Source organism: Equus przewalskii, chromosome 24, assembly GCF_037783145.1.
Source record: "Equus przewalskii isolate Varuska chromosome 24, EquPr2, whole genome shotgun sequence".
In the NCBI taxonomy this organism is placed as follows: Eukaryota; Metazoa; Chordata; class Mammalia; order Perissodactyla; family Equidae; genus Equus; species Equus przewalskii.
Window position 1 is genome coordinate 13,128,703 of NC_091854.1, and position 15,380 is coordinate 13,144,082.

The 15,380-nt window shown below is 35.7% G+C and overlaps 1 protein-coding gene across 18 annotated transcripts in view; it reads left to right on the forward strand.

The window, feature by feature from the left end:
* The window catches only part of COL24A1 (collagen type XXIV alpha 1 chain), a 349,075-nt gene that overhangs the window by 107,594 nt on the left and 226,101 nt on the right, over positions 1 to 15,380 (forward strand). The window lies entirely within an intron of this gene.

A 15,380-nucleotide genomic window follows, 5' to 3' on the forward strand; every position in this document is an offset into this window, starting at 1 on the left:
ATTAATAACACATACTTGGGGCTTGAAATCAAATTTTAGGACCTAAAATCCACAGAATTTTAATTCAGAGTGCTTCCAATTTTTGCTATATGCAAATATCATTTGGATTTCATATTCTAGAATAAAATGCAATTAAATCTATGTTACATATATCAAATTTGCTTGTATATTCTTTGAAACTTTAGCTTATTGCTTGATATAGAGTGGCTTTTTTTTCCTACAAGACCATATAGTACATAAACTTCTGAGATGAGACATGTTTTTTAAAATAATTTTGTGAGTCAAAGGTATATCACATGGAGGTAAAGTTTCTGAAGCTCACTCTAGTTCAGAAATGTAAGCCCAAATATATACATATAAATACACGTACACACACAGAGACACGTCTAATTCAGAGTCGTAGATATAGCAGTAAAGCTGAGAAAATGAATTTGGCTTCAGAATAAATAAATCAGCATAAACAAATCAGTCTCCATGTTGTCAGGGCACTAGGCAAGAGTTTCTGGGCATAGTGCTGTACTGACGCTTTCTCCCTCTCTGTGAACTGTGAGATCTCCTTGTACTCCACAGCTGTCTTTCAGGGTTGGCTGATTTCTTTAGCAAATACCTGTTCTTACTTATTGTCTAGTTTAAAAACACATTGGATATTGATAGTTCAAAAATCTAAAAAACTACATTGTACTTAGTTTTATTAATAAGGGAGGTAATAGGGTATAAAATGCTGCAATATGTTGTGTCTTCATTATGGAAAGAAGGAAACTGTTTTGAGTAACTAAAACAATTAACATATAATTAACAGGTTAATATAAGTTTATCTCTTTTATGAACCTACATTCTTTCAACAATTTTTCATGAAAACCTTTCTGGAATGAATCATATTTACCTGTTCTCATACTGAAGATGCAGACCCTAATTCATCTTTCATTATGTTCAAAGATTATTATGAACATGCATTGTTCTCTTGTAACTGTAGTTACAGATGGTATGCGTGCTGGAAAGGACTGTGTCACCTCCTTGCCATCAGGATGATTTTGGATCTTTTGCTTCTTTTTCATAAAGCCAGGTTAAAGGATGCTTAGGCCATGTTTTTTTCACTTGGTCTTTCAAAATCTTTCTTTTTTCTCTGTTGTCTTTGAGGTTTTATGGTTTGCAATCACCATTCAAAACACTGTCTCATTATCTTTGATTGCTGCACTACTAATACAAGTTTCTGAATCTCAACCTTGTCAGCCTGTGCCCATTCTTCCTCCTCACCTACATTAAACTTTTTCATGGGGCTAGAAATGGAACCTGCACTCTCTCAAGAGGTGGTGCAAGGTTGTTTTGGGAAATGGGGCCTAATCCAAAAATTATAACTTCTTGATCTTAAGAAGGTAATACGTAGGCAACCATATATGAGGCAACGCTTTTATCCAAATCCTCAAATCCTCAAAGTTCTCAACATTAGGCTTTTAATAGAACTGCAGGTCGAAGAATTTAAAATAGTATGTTTAATAGTATATCAAGCCTGAAAAGTTTATACTTGCACGGAGGATGTATTTTCTCAGATAAAGAGTCTTCTATGTTTTGCTAAATTTAGGCGTTATCCTGTAGAGAATGATCAAGGATTTTTAAGCAAGGGAATGGAATTATCAGACTTATGTTTTCGACATATGTGTTGTAGCTGGAACAAAGGTAAAAGAGGAGAGAGGGAAAGGTGACAAGAAGGAGGGAGGGAGAGATGACAAGACTAATTAAAGGCTATACGGAGGATAATGCAAGCCCAGGGGATTAACGATGAGGGCCTATGACAATAGAGAGGAAAGGACGGCTTTAAGAAATAATTAGGAAATATAATCCACAGCACTTGAATCATTCATTCAGTTTGTGTGAAAGAGGAATAAAAGATAATTTTAATATTTCTTGCTTGAACATTTGGATAAAATGTGGATCACCATTCTAAAAATAGAGAATAAAAGAGAAGAAGGAGGAAGATATTCATGGTGGATGGAGATAATGCTTTGGTTTTGAATTTTTCAGGGCTGAAGTGCCTCTAGGACCTACAGGAAATTAGTCCCATAAGGGTAAAGAAAACTGTAGGCTCTAAACTCAGAAGAAAAGAGTGGACTAGAGATATGTATTTGTATAGTCATCCACATAGAGGTATTAGGGGAAGCAGTTGTAGTAGATGAAATCACTAAGGGAGGGTTTATGAAACAAGATCTGAAAATACTACACCTGGGCACTCATCCCCAGAGGCCTACATTCTATGTCTACAGTGCAAGTAAGTTTTAAATTGACAATGTGAGGGCAGTAAAATAAACTTTGGTAACTTAAAAACGTACTCCTAAGTAACTCATGGTCTAGATAGAAGAAAAAAATCACAATGGAAATTAGAAAATATTTAGAAATGAGTAAGAAGAAATCACTAGAAAAGTTTGAGTGTTGTGACTAAAGCAACACTTAGAGGAAAATTTACAGACTTAAGTGCATTTCTCTAAGAAGCAAGGAAAATCAAGAATAAATGTTATGTATAGCATAAGTGGTGTAGGGATTTGTTTTGAAAGGAGAAAGAAGTTGAAAGAGGTCAAATAGGATAGACTCCATTTTCTTTGTAAGTAGGAGAGTAAATCCCAAGACTGAGAGGAATATGTGCTGGCAGAAGGAGGGCCCTTGAGGAGTTCGTGAAGAGTAAGCAGAGGAGTGACTGGGGGTAATAAAATAATTTCTGAGTTGTGTTAAGAACTCAGTTGAGATTGGAAGACTTTTTCCCCAAAATATAGCCACAAAGTCCTGTACATTTTATTAGGACTGGATTGCAAATTTGAGTCTGAACTTCCTACTGGCCAAAACAATGAAACGTGATCAGTTATATGCGTCTCTCTCTCTTGGATAAAAGCATATTAATTATTCAAAAGAAGGGCAGCAATTCATGGTATTGTGCGGCTTCCATCTTTCAATATAAATTGATAGCATAAAACCAAAGTACGTTTCAGTAAGAGTAATTCTATTAGGGGTCAAAACGATGAGACCTACATATCTACTTCTGTGATAGCTTTTGTTACTTACTGGGTGAGAAAAAGTTTGAATTTATATCTGAAAAGTACTGTACTTTGGGGATTAATATCTTCTGAATGAGAATTGAGGAGTTAGCCTGAGTACCTTGAGCAAATTACTTAAGCTCTCTGTACCTTTCCTCATCTGTAAAATGGAAATATTAATAGTACCAACCTCATAAAGTTGTTGTGACTATTACATGCATTAGTACATGTAAAACACTTCAGTGTCTGGTTAATATGAAGCACTCAATATGTGTTGGCCGCTATCACCACCACCACCATCATTGTGGAACACAGTCTAACAGAGAGAAAAAATAGTTATCTGAGTTAGCTCAGTGAACTATTGCAATATTTTGCAAATATTTTATAGTCATGAAATATTTTACAATTGTATTTGTTATTCACAATTATGTTTCCACTGAGGAATTAGGTTAAATTATACAAGGCTAAGATCAGCTGCCAAGCCTTCTTCAGTAGCTGCCACTGTTACCACGTTGGGGTCTTGGGTTCACAGACACCGATGGTTAGGCCAAGTTTATTCATGCATAACTGTAAGATGTAGAAAAATAATGAGTGTTTTTTTCTTTAAAACCATATAAGGAAATATTAAACAAGTACTTATGTTAAGCAAACACTAATCTTTTAACCTTATATTTAAAACTAATTTCAGACTTCCAGAAAAGTTGCAAAAATTGTTCTAAACTATGTAAAAGTTGTTCTCAAACTATATAAAAAGTTATACTTAGAGAAATATACTACCTCCCAACCTTTCTGGTCTGTCCCCATTCCTGTTTTCTTTTTCAGAGTGCTCCCACTCACCCCCTGGGCTTGTTTCACTAGTTTTTGTTTTATCCTTGGTGTGTGTGTTATGTGTGTGTGTGTGTGTTTTGTTTGTTAATAAGCACATTTACATATATTTTCTTTTCAAGACTTTTTTCTTACATAAAAGGTTAGATACTCTTTTGCACTTTGTTTTTTTTTTACTTAAAAATATATCCTGGAAGGGGGGTGGGGGGAGGGCACAGAGGGGGAAGTGGTGTACCCACAACATGACTAACAAAAATGTACAACTGAAATCTCACAAGGTTGTAATCTATCATAACATTAATAAAAAAAAAAAAAAAAGAAGAAAAAAAAAAATGGGCAGAGGACCTGAATAGAAATTTTTCCAAAGAAAACATACAAATAGTCAAAAGGTACATGAAAAGATACTCAACATCACTAATCATCAGGGAAGTGCAAATCAAAATCACAATGAGATATCACCTCACACCCATTAGAATGGCTATTATCAGAAAGACAAGAAATAGCAAGTTTTGGTGAGAACGTGGAGAGAAGGGAACCCTGCACGTTGTTGGTGGGAAGGTAAATTGGTTCATCCACCATGGAAAATAGTGCAGAAGTTCTTCAAAATAGTAAAAATGGAAGTACCATATGATCCAGCAATCCCACTTCTAGATATCTATCCAAAGGAATTGAAATCAGGACATTAGAAGAGATATCTGCACCCCCATGTTCATTGCAGCATTATTCACCATAGCCCAGATATGAAACAACCTAAGACTCTATTTACAAATGAATGGTTAAAGAAGATGTGGTATGTATATACAATGGAATATTATTCAGTCATAAAAGAGAAGAAAATCCTGCCATTTGAAACAACATGGGTGGACCTTGAGAATCACGCTAAGGGAAAAAAGCCAGACAGAGAAAGACAAACACTGTATGATCTGACTTATATGTGAATCTAAAAAAGCCAAACTCATAGAAACAGAGAGTGGAATGGTTGTTGCCAGGGCCTTGGGGATGGAAGAAATGAAGAGATGATGGTCAAAGCATACAAACCTTTAGTTATAAGATGAATAAGTTCTGAGGATGCAAGTATAGCATGGTGACTATAGTTACGAACACTGTAGTATATATTTGCAAGTTGCTAAGAAAGTAGATCTTAATGTTGTTACAACCAAAAAATAAGAAATTGTAATCATGTGAGGTGATGGAAGTATTCACTAACCCTATTGTGGTAATCATTTTGCAATATATACATGTATCAAAAAAATATATATATATATCCTGGAAAAAATGATAGCATAGCAGTTCGTGGAGCTCTTCTTGGTCCCGTTTTGTAGCTGCATAGAACATCATTGTGTGGATATATCATAGTCTGTTTAGTCATTCTCCTGTGTGGGGGAATCTAGGTTATTTCCAGCATTTTACAATACAAGCACTGCTGCAGTGGATACGCTTGTGCTTATGTGTTTTCATCTTCTTGAAGGTATAGCTTCATCGTAAATTCCTAGAATTGGGATTGCAGGGTCAAAAGAAAAATGTATATTTAGTTTTGTTTAGTTATTGCTAAATTCCTCTCCAAAAGGATTGTTCTGATTTGCATTCCCATCAGAATTTCTCTAATTATGATAATTTTCTAATTATGAGTGAAACTGAATGTTTCTTTTTCATATGTTTAAGGGCTATTTTTATTGTTTTCTTGTGAGTTGTCTATTCATGTCTTTTGCCCATTTTTCTGTTGAATATTTAGTCTTTTTTTCCCTAAATGTTTACAAATTGTTTGTATGTTAGGGAAATTAGTCCTTTACCTGTGATATATACTGCAAGTATTTTCCCCAACTTGTCACTTGTCTTTTGACTTTGTTTCTGGTATTTTTTTTGACATATAAAAGTTTTAAATTTTTTTTAGCCAAATTTGTCAATCTTTTATTGAATTTGGATTTTGAATCATTCTTAGAAAACCTTTTCCTATGCCCAGGTTATAAAGGAACCACCCATGTTTTCTTCTAATACTTGACTAATTTCATTTTTTTACATTTAGGTGATACATGAGGAGTTTTTTTTATTGTCAATATAGTGATATATATTTAATTTTATCTTTTTCCAAATGGCTTATCAATTGTCCCAGAAGCGTGTGTTGAGCAATTTGTCTTTGCTTCAGTGACTTTTTTTTTTAAAGGTTTTATTTTTTTCCTTTTTCTCCCCAAAGCCCCCCGGTACATAGTTGTATATTCTTCGTTGTGGGTCCTTCTAGTTGTGGCATGTGGGACGCTGCCTCAGCGTGGTTTGATGAGCAGTGCCATGTCCGCGCCCAGGATTTGAACCAACGAAACACTGGGCCACCTGCAGCGGAACTCACGAACTTAACCACTCAGCCACGGGGCCAGCCCCTGCTTCAGTGATTTTAAAACACCATCTCTATCATATGCTAAATTTCCATGGTTCTTGGGTTTATGTCTGGACTTCGTTTTCTATTCTACTTGAATGGCTGTTTTTTCCTGCACAAATATGTTGTTTTAATGATAAAAGCTTTTTGGTATTTTTTTAACTTTGAGAATAACTAGGAATAATTGACAAATACAATTGTATGAAGTGTACAATGTGATGATGATTTGATATACCTATACATTGTGAAATGATTACCAAGATCAAGATAATTAACACATCCATCACCTCATGTGATTAACTCTTTTTAAATTTTTTTGTGGCGAGAATGCTTAAGATCTACTCTGAGCAACACTGAAGTATATAATACCATATTTTTAACTGTAGTCACCATCCTGTACATTAGATCCTCAGAACTTATTATTTTTATAGCTAAAGATTTGTACCGTTTGACCTACATCACCCCATTTCCTCCTCCACCCTCCCCAAAGCTCCTGACAACCACCATTATTTTCTCTGTTTCTATGAAATTGGGGTTTTGTATATATATATATTCCACATATATGTGATAGCATACAATATTTGGCTTTCTCTGTCTGGCTTATTTCACTTAGAATAATGTCCTCCAGGTTCATCCATGTTGTGAAAAGCAGCATTTCCTTCCTTTTTATGGCTGAATAATATTCTATTGTATTTACATAGCACATTTCTTTATACATTCATCCATCGAAGGACATTTAGATTGTTTCCATATCTTGGCTATTGTAAATAATGCTGCAATGAACATGGGGGTGCATATATCTTTTTGAGTTAGTGTTTTCATTTTCTTTGGATAAATACCCAGAAGGGGAATTGCTGGGTTGTATGGTAGTTCTGTTTTTAATTTTTTGAAGAACCTTCATACTGTTTTCCACAGTGGCTGCACCAATTTACATTCCTACCAGTAGTGCACAAGCATTCTCTTTTCTCCACATCTTTACCAACACTTATTTGTCTTATTATTTTAAAAAAGATTGGCACCTGAGCTAACATCTGTTGCCAATCTTCTGCTTTTTTTTCTTCTTTTTCTCCCCAAAGCCCCCCAATATATAGTTGTATATTCTAGTTGTAGGTCCTTCTGGTTGTGCTATGTGGGATGCCACCTCAGCACGGCTTGATCAGCGGTGCCATGTCTGCACCCAGGATCCGAACCAGTGAAATGCTGGGCCACTGAAGCAGAGTGCACAAACTTAACCACTCAGCCATGGAGCTGGGCCCCTCTTGCCTTTTTGATAATAGGCATTCTAACATGTGAGGTGATATCTCATTGTGGTTTTGATTTGCATTTCCCTGATGATTAGTGATGTTGAGCACCTTTTCATGTACCTGCTGGCCATCTGTCTGTCTTCTTTGGAAAAATGTCTATTCAGATCCCATGCCCATTTTTTAATCAGGTTGTTTTTTTGCTATTGAGTTATATGAGTTCTTTTGTATTTTTGACATTAACACCTTATCAAATATATGGTTTGTGCATATTTTATCCCATTCTGTAGGTTGCTTTTTCAGTTTATTGATTGTTTCTTTTGCTATGCAGAAGCTCTTTAGTTTGATGTAGTCCCACTTGGTTATTTTAGCTGTTGTTGCCTTTGCTTTTAGTGTCCTATCTGAGAAATCATGGTCAAGGCCAATCTCAAGGATCTTTTTTCTTATGTTTTCTTCTAGGATTTTAATGGTTTCAGGTGTTATATTTAAGTCTTTGATCCATCTTGAGTTAATTTTTGTGAGTGGAGTAAGCTAGGGGTCAAGTTTCATTCTTTTGCGTGTGGACATCCAGTTTTCCCAAAACCAATTATTGAAGAGACTATCATTTCTCCATTGTATGTTCTTGGCACCCTTCTCAAAAATTAGTTGACTGTATATGCATGGGTTTATGTCCAGGCTTTCTATTCTGTTTCTCTGATCTATAGCAAAAGCAATCCAGAGAAAGAAGAACAAAGCTAGAGGCATCACACTTACTGATTTCAAGCTATATTACAAAACTATAGTATTCAAAACAACTAAAGTTTTGGTACTTAAAAACTTTATTTGTTATGGTTCTTTGGTACCTTAGAGTAATAGTACTTTATGCTATATTTTAACATCTGGAAAGGCTGTATGTCCTTTTAGCTTTTCTTTTTCAGTGGTTTCCTGGCTATACTTGCATACTCATTTTTCCACATAAACTTTAGCATCAATCTATCTAGCATCACTAAAATATATTATTTTCATTGGATTTGACTTACTCTTATAAATTAATTTAGGGAGCAGTGACATCTTTATGATGTTGAGTCATCCTTTCCAAGAACAGTGGATGTCTTTTGTTTGTTCAGGTCTGCTTTTGTGTTTTTCAGAAATGTTTTAAAGTTTTTGTCATCTAGGTTTTTGTACATTTCCTGTTAAGTTTATTCCTAAGTATTTTATCCTTTTTGTTCCTATTGTAAATGGGATTTTCACTACCATTATATTCTATAACAGGTTTCTGTATGTATATGAAGATTATTGATTTCTGAATGTTAATTTTACATCCTACTACCTTAATGGTTTCTTATTTTTGAGTTAGTTTTACCATTGATTTTCTAAAGTTTTCCAGGCATACTCTTACGTAATTTTCAAACAGAGGTCATTTTAGCTCTTCTCTCTCAGTTCTCCTACCTCGAATTCAATTCTCATGTCTAATGACATTAGTGCAGTGTTGAAGAGTTGGAAGCAGTGTGCATTCTTGCCTTGTTCCTGATCTTAGTGGAAATATTACAGTGATTCCTCATGTAGAATGCTGGAATTATAACTAAAACATACATATATTTTATCGTTTTAAGAAATATTCATCAATTCCATTTCCTGAGTTTTTAAATCAGAAATAGTTTTTATAATTTGTCAAATATATATATTTTGTTAAATGTTTATTATTTTTTCAACATCTATGGAGATGATTATATATATATTTTAGATCTATTTATGTGGTATATTATACTAATGGATTTTTGATTATTTTCTATATGATGACTATTTCTATATAATTTCTATATATTGACATTTCTATATAATGACTTTTTTCTATTGCATTCTTGAAAAAATTTTACTTTATCATGGTGTATTATTTTCCTAATATAATGCTAATTCTACTAATATTTATTAGTACTTCTGCATCAGTATTTATAAGTGATATTGTTCTATAATATTCTTTTTTCTGTACTTCTTTATCAGGTTTAGATATTAGTGCTGTATTTATTTCATCAAGATAATTAGGAAGTCTACATTTTTAGTGCTCTGAAATAATTTATGGAACATCGGTACTATCTTATCTGTGAATGTTTTTTTATAGGGTCATTCCTTGATAACACTCTCTATTGCTTCTGTGGAATCTAGCCTGTTTAAGCTTTCTATCTCTAATGGGATTAGTTTTGTTAAATTGTTATTTCCCTAAGAAATTATCTGTTTCATCTATGTTTTCAAATTTACTTCCATATAAATCTGCAAAATAGTCCCTTATGATTTTTAAATTTTTTGTTTTAGTGGTTATTTCCCATGTACCAATTAAAATTTTTTTTGTATTCGTGCTTTTTCCTTTTTTTGCTTGATTCAGCTTGATTCAGTTTGTCTAGTTTATTTTTCTCAAAAAAAAATCCTGAAATTTTTATTTTTTAAATCTTCTGTTTTTCTTTATTTACATATGTAGTTTCTCCTTTTATCTTTATTATCTCTTTGAAATGCTTTTGGTTTATGTTGTTCTTTTCGAATCGGGAATTTATTTTTATTTATTTCATTCTTTTATTTTTGTTCCTAAACTATTAAGGGCTATGACTTTCCCTCTGATGACTGCTTAAAATGTATCCCATAGATTCTGGTATGGAGTATTTTTATTGACATTATCTTGTCAATATTTTGTAATTTCACTTTGTATTTCCTTTTTCACCCAAGAGTTATTTAAAAAAGAATTTTAAAATTTCCAAGTGGGAGAGACTGTTGGTTTTGATTTTGTTAGTAATTAGTGATTTTATTGCCTTGGTAACAGAGACTGTTGTTCTGTTGTATGGAACTTACTGATCTTTTCATTGTGACTTAATATATGATGACTTTTTGTGAATGTTTAATATGCACTTGACAAGAGGTGTATTTTTATCATCAGATGTAAAGTTTAGTATATAGCAACTTGCTCTTCCTTATTGCTTATGTCCTTTAGGTTTTTCTCTATCTTCACTCCTTTTCAGTCTAATTGATCTGTCTATGTTACTAAGGTGAACTATGGCCCCTGTTGATCCAGTTGCTCTTGGGGCCACGCTGGTACTCCTTTTTCTCTCCTTCATTATCCATTTTAAATTTCCTCAACCTCAGCTTCACCTCACTAGTTCTTGGTGGCTTATCCGGTGCTATAACCTAAACTTTTATAACCGGAGAGCACGAACTTTTGATAGGAGTTCCAGGAGGTTCTCACTATATCACCTGAGTTCCATGTGTATTCCTCTCTGTCCTCTTTGTGTAAAGCAGTCTGCCTCCTTTGCTTTTCAGGGTCAATGAACTATGCCAGTATGGTGACTCCTCTTTTTGTTTGCTCATATATCATCATAAAAATGTCCAAAGTGCCCTGGTGGCAGCCATAAGTTTTAGTTTAGTGGGAACTTTATTGTGTCTTCTGTCAAAAGAGAGCCCCTTTAGAAAATAGGATCTCCAACCCTGAAGGGTACAAGGTTGTGGGGACAGGAAGCACAAAATACAGTGTGTCATTGGGAGCCATGGTAAATAGGACCACACCTGCTTCTACTCATTGGTTCCCAGACTCATATATCCTTCATATTAGGGACAAAGCACCATATAGAGATCTCTGATTTAACAAAAATGCTGGATCCCAAATGGTGATACTTGATCCTTTCATGTTGTTTCCTCAAAGGTGATGCTTTAGTTATAACTTTGGTAGACAGTTCCAATGTTCTGTGAGGCTAGCTACCTCTAGATGGTACAAGATGGGTTAAGACCAATGAATCGTATCATGGGCCCTCTCTTGCACCTCCTTTGATGTAGAGAAGATCTCCTTTTCAGATGCTGTGCTCTGTGGGGTTCCTTGCCTGTGAATCGGGCATTCTGTAATTCCCTAGTTAATGATGCTAGTTGAAGCTTTAAGGGAAGGAAAGGCAAGCTGTTAATTAAGATATGTATCTATATCTGTGAAGATGAATTGCTGAGGCTTCCAGATTGGAAGTGGCTCAGTGTAAAAAATTTGCCACCAAGTGACTGGTTGGTCTCCTCAAGGAATGATGTCCTATTTGGGACTCTGTTGGTCTCCATTGATGACAAATTGGACTTTCAGAGGCAGTGGTAGCTAAATCATCCTTGGCAAGTGGAAGTGCAGGCTTTTGGGCCCATACATAGCTTCTGTGTCTGCCATCGTGTCCACTCTATTCATGTGCTATCCCTGCCTGTCCAGAATTGTCAATGATGAGGGCTGGCTAATGGCAACTGGCTGAGTCATTTTATCTACTTTAGTTTTTAGTGCCTCTTCCATGGTATATGCTTTCTGGTGGGAGTGAATGTGTGATACAAATTCTTCACACTTTGTGCTGAATCCCACATGGCCATACATATGACTCTATCTCAGATTTCCTTGTCTCTCTTATATTTCTTTTCCTTCCAGACCCCCAACCAGATGGCCACACCGTTGATTACTGTCCAGTAACCTATACATTCTTACTTCAGGTCACTTCTCTTCCCACACAAAGGGGATTATCTGGTGCACTGCTCAGAGATCTACCCTTTAGGAAGATTTTTTTTTTCTCTCCACTGTTATTCAGGGTACCTGTGAGTGTGACTGTTATTCAGTTGCTGTCCATTGTCAACCAGCACCCACTTACCAACCTGACTCATCTATAAACCAAGCTCAAGCTTTTCCTCCTCTTCCAACTGATCATATGGGACCTGCCTCCCCGTCCTGACCCATATACCCTCAGGTAAAGGCCAGGAGAGTAGAGCTGGTGCAGCTGTACAACAGTGAAGGGTGACATGGGGGTCTGGGCTATCTATTTGTGCTGCTTGTGCCCCCGGTCCTGTTTGGGCTCAATCCTGGATATAACATTTCCACCTTATAATGGACTTGGGCCATCTGAATTTATGACTTGGTGGCTCCAACAGGATCTGCAACATTATAGGAAGTTCCAAATGCATAGTCACTTAATGTCCCATGATCAAGCATTCTGCCTCTACCAGGGTCTAGTAACACAAAGAGCTGTTTCTCAAAGTGTGTATAATTTTTACTGCTGATGGCATGGCATTACTCCAGAATCCTGGGGACACTATTTGATTCTCTCCCCATAGCTTTCCATAAGCTCTGTACTGAATGTTTTCCCACCCTGACACCTCCAGTACCACAGAATCTTCTGGATTAAGTGGCAGGGCTGATTGTACCATGGCCTGGACTAATGGTGCTACCCTTTCCTGTTCTGGGCTCCAATCAAAGCTGACAGCCTTCAGTGTCACTTGGTATATGGACTAAAGCAGTATTCTTAGATGTGCCATGTTTTGTTCCCAGGACCCTAAAAGGCCTACCAGGCACTGTCTTTTCTTCTTTGTAGTGGAGTATATAAAACTCTAAACTTGCTTTTGCCTTAGAAGGGATATATTCTAGTATACCCCTGATAACTGGGATCCTAACATCTTCAGAGAAGTGGTCAGCCCCTGAATCTTTCTAGGGTTTATATCTCACCATCTGGAGCACGTGTATCTTACCAAGTCCTCCATTTTACAGCCACCTCTTTCTCATCCTATTCAATCAGCATGATGTCATATATATAATGGATTGGAGTAATGTTCTATGGCATGTCTTGAAGGTCCACATCTCTTCAGACTGTAGTGTTATGACAGAAGCAGAAGAAGAACATAGCAGTATTAAAATTGATGTTGTCCAGTTATCATGAATGCAAACTATTTTGATTCTCTTTTTTAATTATAAAGTAAAAGAGTGTATTTTCCAAATCAGTGACTACACACCATGTGTGGGAAGCCTTAGTAATCTGCTTTAATAATACTACTACATCTGACACAGCAGCTACACTTGGGCCTATGGTAGTCTACAGTCCTCCAGAGTCCCCCTGATTTCTGTATGGGCCAGTCTGGTGAATTAAACAATGTTCTGATAGAGACCAACACCCATACATATTTTAGGTCTTTAGTGGTAGCACTAATTTCTGACATTCTCTCCACATACAATATGATTGGCAGTCATGTAGATGTGAGTGATTGGCTGATCCTCAGAGCTCAAAGGTCCGTCTAACTATAGGAGTATCCCTGCCTTTTAGTCTCCTCTTTAGACAACCCAATTCTAATTGTTCATTTTCAACAGATATTTCTGAGACATCTATTATATTTTAATCACTAAAAAAATGGTGAGGTGAATTAGATTAGGTCCTGACTTCAAGGAGTTTATATTCAAGAAATCAATATTCAATTCAGACTATGTCAAATACTCCACTGTCTCTATTTGTATTTTTCCCAGACATCAAGATTGTTTAAGTTTGATAAAATAAAAAATTAAAGAGTAGATTATTCTTTAAAAGTCTGCAATCAGAGTAGTCCTCAGAGAAAATTGTAAAGTAGCCAAAGAATTTATGTCCTGAGGCCCCTGGTCTCACCCTTCTGTATTCTTTCCCTCGTGGACATGAGTTCTTGTCCCTCTCAAGCAAAGTGTCTCTTTTTTTCCTCCATAATTTACCCTTCCCGTCAAGCCTGTTTTTAGAGAAAGACCTGATAAATATATTTCACTCCGAGCAGAAAACGGTTGACTGCAATATAATCCCCTTTCAAGGATATTTACTTTTTAACGTTAAACAGAAACCTGAAACTAATGCAATGAGTCTTGAATTGTAGAATTTTGGGTGTCATTTATTAAGCAGGGAAAAATTTGTGGATAATTAGCAACTTTGATACTCTTCAAATTAATCATACTGTACAAGTGGTCATCTATACTACCAACAAGGTAGGACAAGACTGGCCAACATTTCTTGCTGGTGCCTTCTTGTTCAGAAGCTCAGATCTTCGTAAGAGTTGGTGAAGGCAAAGCACTCTAAAGTTTTTCCTGTAAATGCTAAGTTATTTGCCATTTTTATTGAAGAGAACTGTTCATCATTAAAGACCGTCCGAACAAATGTCACTTCAAAGCACTTCAAAGCTTTTTTCTTGCTTCTTAATGTTTTACTTATTCTAGGTCAGTTATTAAATTGCTGTAACAGAGAACTGACTATATCTGTGCATATGTGTTCACAGAATTGTAAATATTTAGAGGTGTCCCAAGATAAAACATCACGTGCTTTAAAACATAATATTAAAAAATTTTTTTCCATACCGGTTTTTGTCTGCTTTTAATAAAAACATATGGAAAATGCTGTATGGAAATCTTTTCTATTTTTTAAGCGTTATAGTATCAGTTTTGAGCAGTAACCCCATGCTTCCTCACGGTTCTGACATCAAACAACCTTCAAATGTGGTAGCAGGATAGTTAGAATGCTTGTTGATTCAGCTGTTAACTTCCGTGGGCTACAGAGATTTGCCGGATAGTTGAATTTTGGATGATATTCTTGGTAAATGGGGCAAGTTGTTTACTACAAAGATGAGCTGAGACCACTAATCACAGAGATACCAGAAGTGGCCAAGCAGTGGGTCCTCTTTTTCGGCCAGAGTGGTGTTCATTAGAGGCAAAGACTGAAGTTCATTTGGAGAATCTGTTCAATCAAGCAAAGGCATGGTTCTAAATGTCCATTTTAGCACCTTAGTGGACTTAAGTGGAGTAAGCCAGCCTGTGGCCAGCTGTGTTAGTTGAGTAGATCTTAGTGCTGAGGGATTCCCTTCACTTGAACCAATTACTTCTTTATTATCTTTTGTCGCTTGGGTTTGGTTGAGTAATTTGATGTTTTTAGTCGTTACTCAAAAAGTGGTGTTGAAAGAAAACATGATTAAATCAGTCAATAGAAGATTATTTCTTGAGTTCCTACTGTGTTCAAAGCTGTGCCTCGTAAACAATATATAATAATAATATATTATCCACAATTTGGGGAAATTTATCATCTAATTTGGACAAACAAGATATATACGTCTACTGTTAGATAATGGTAAAGGCATCACATAAGAATTAAATGAGTAGTTATTATAGTCGGTGTTAGTAGAGAAAGA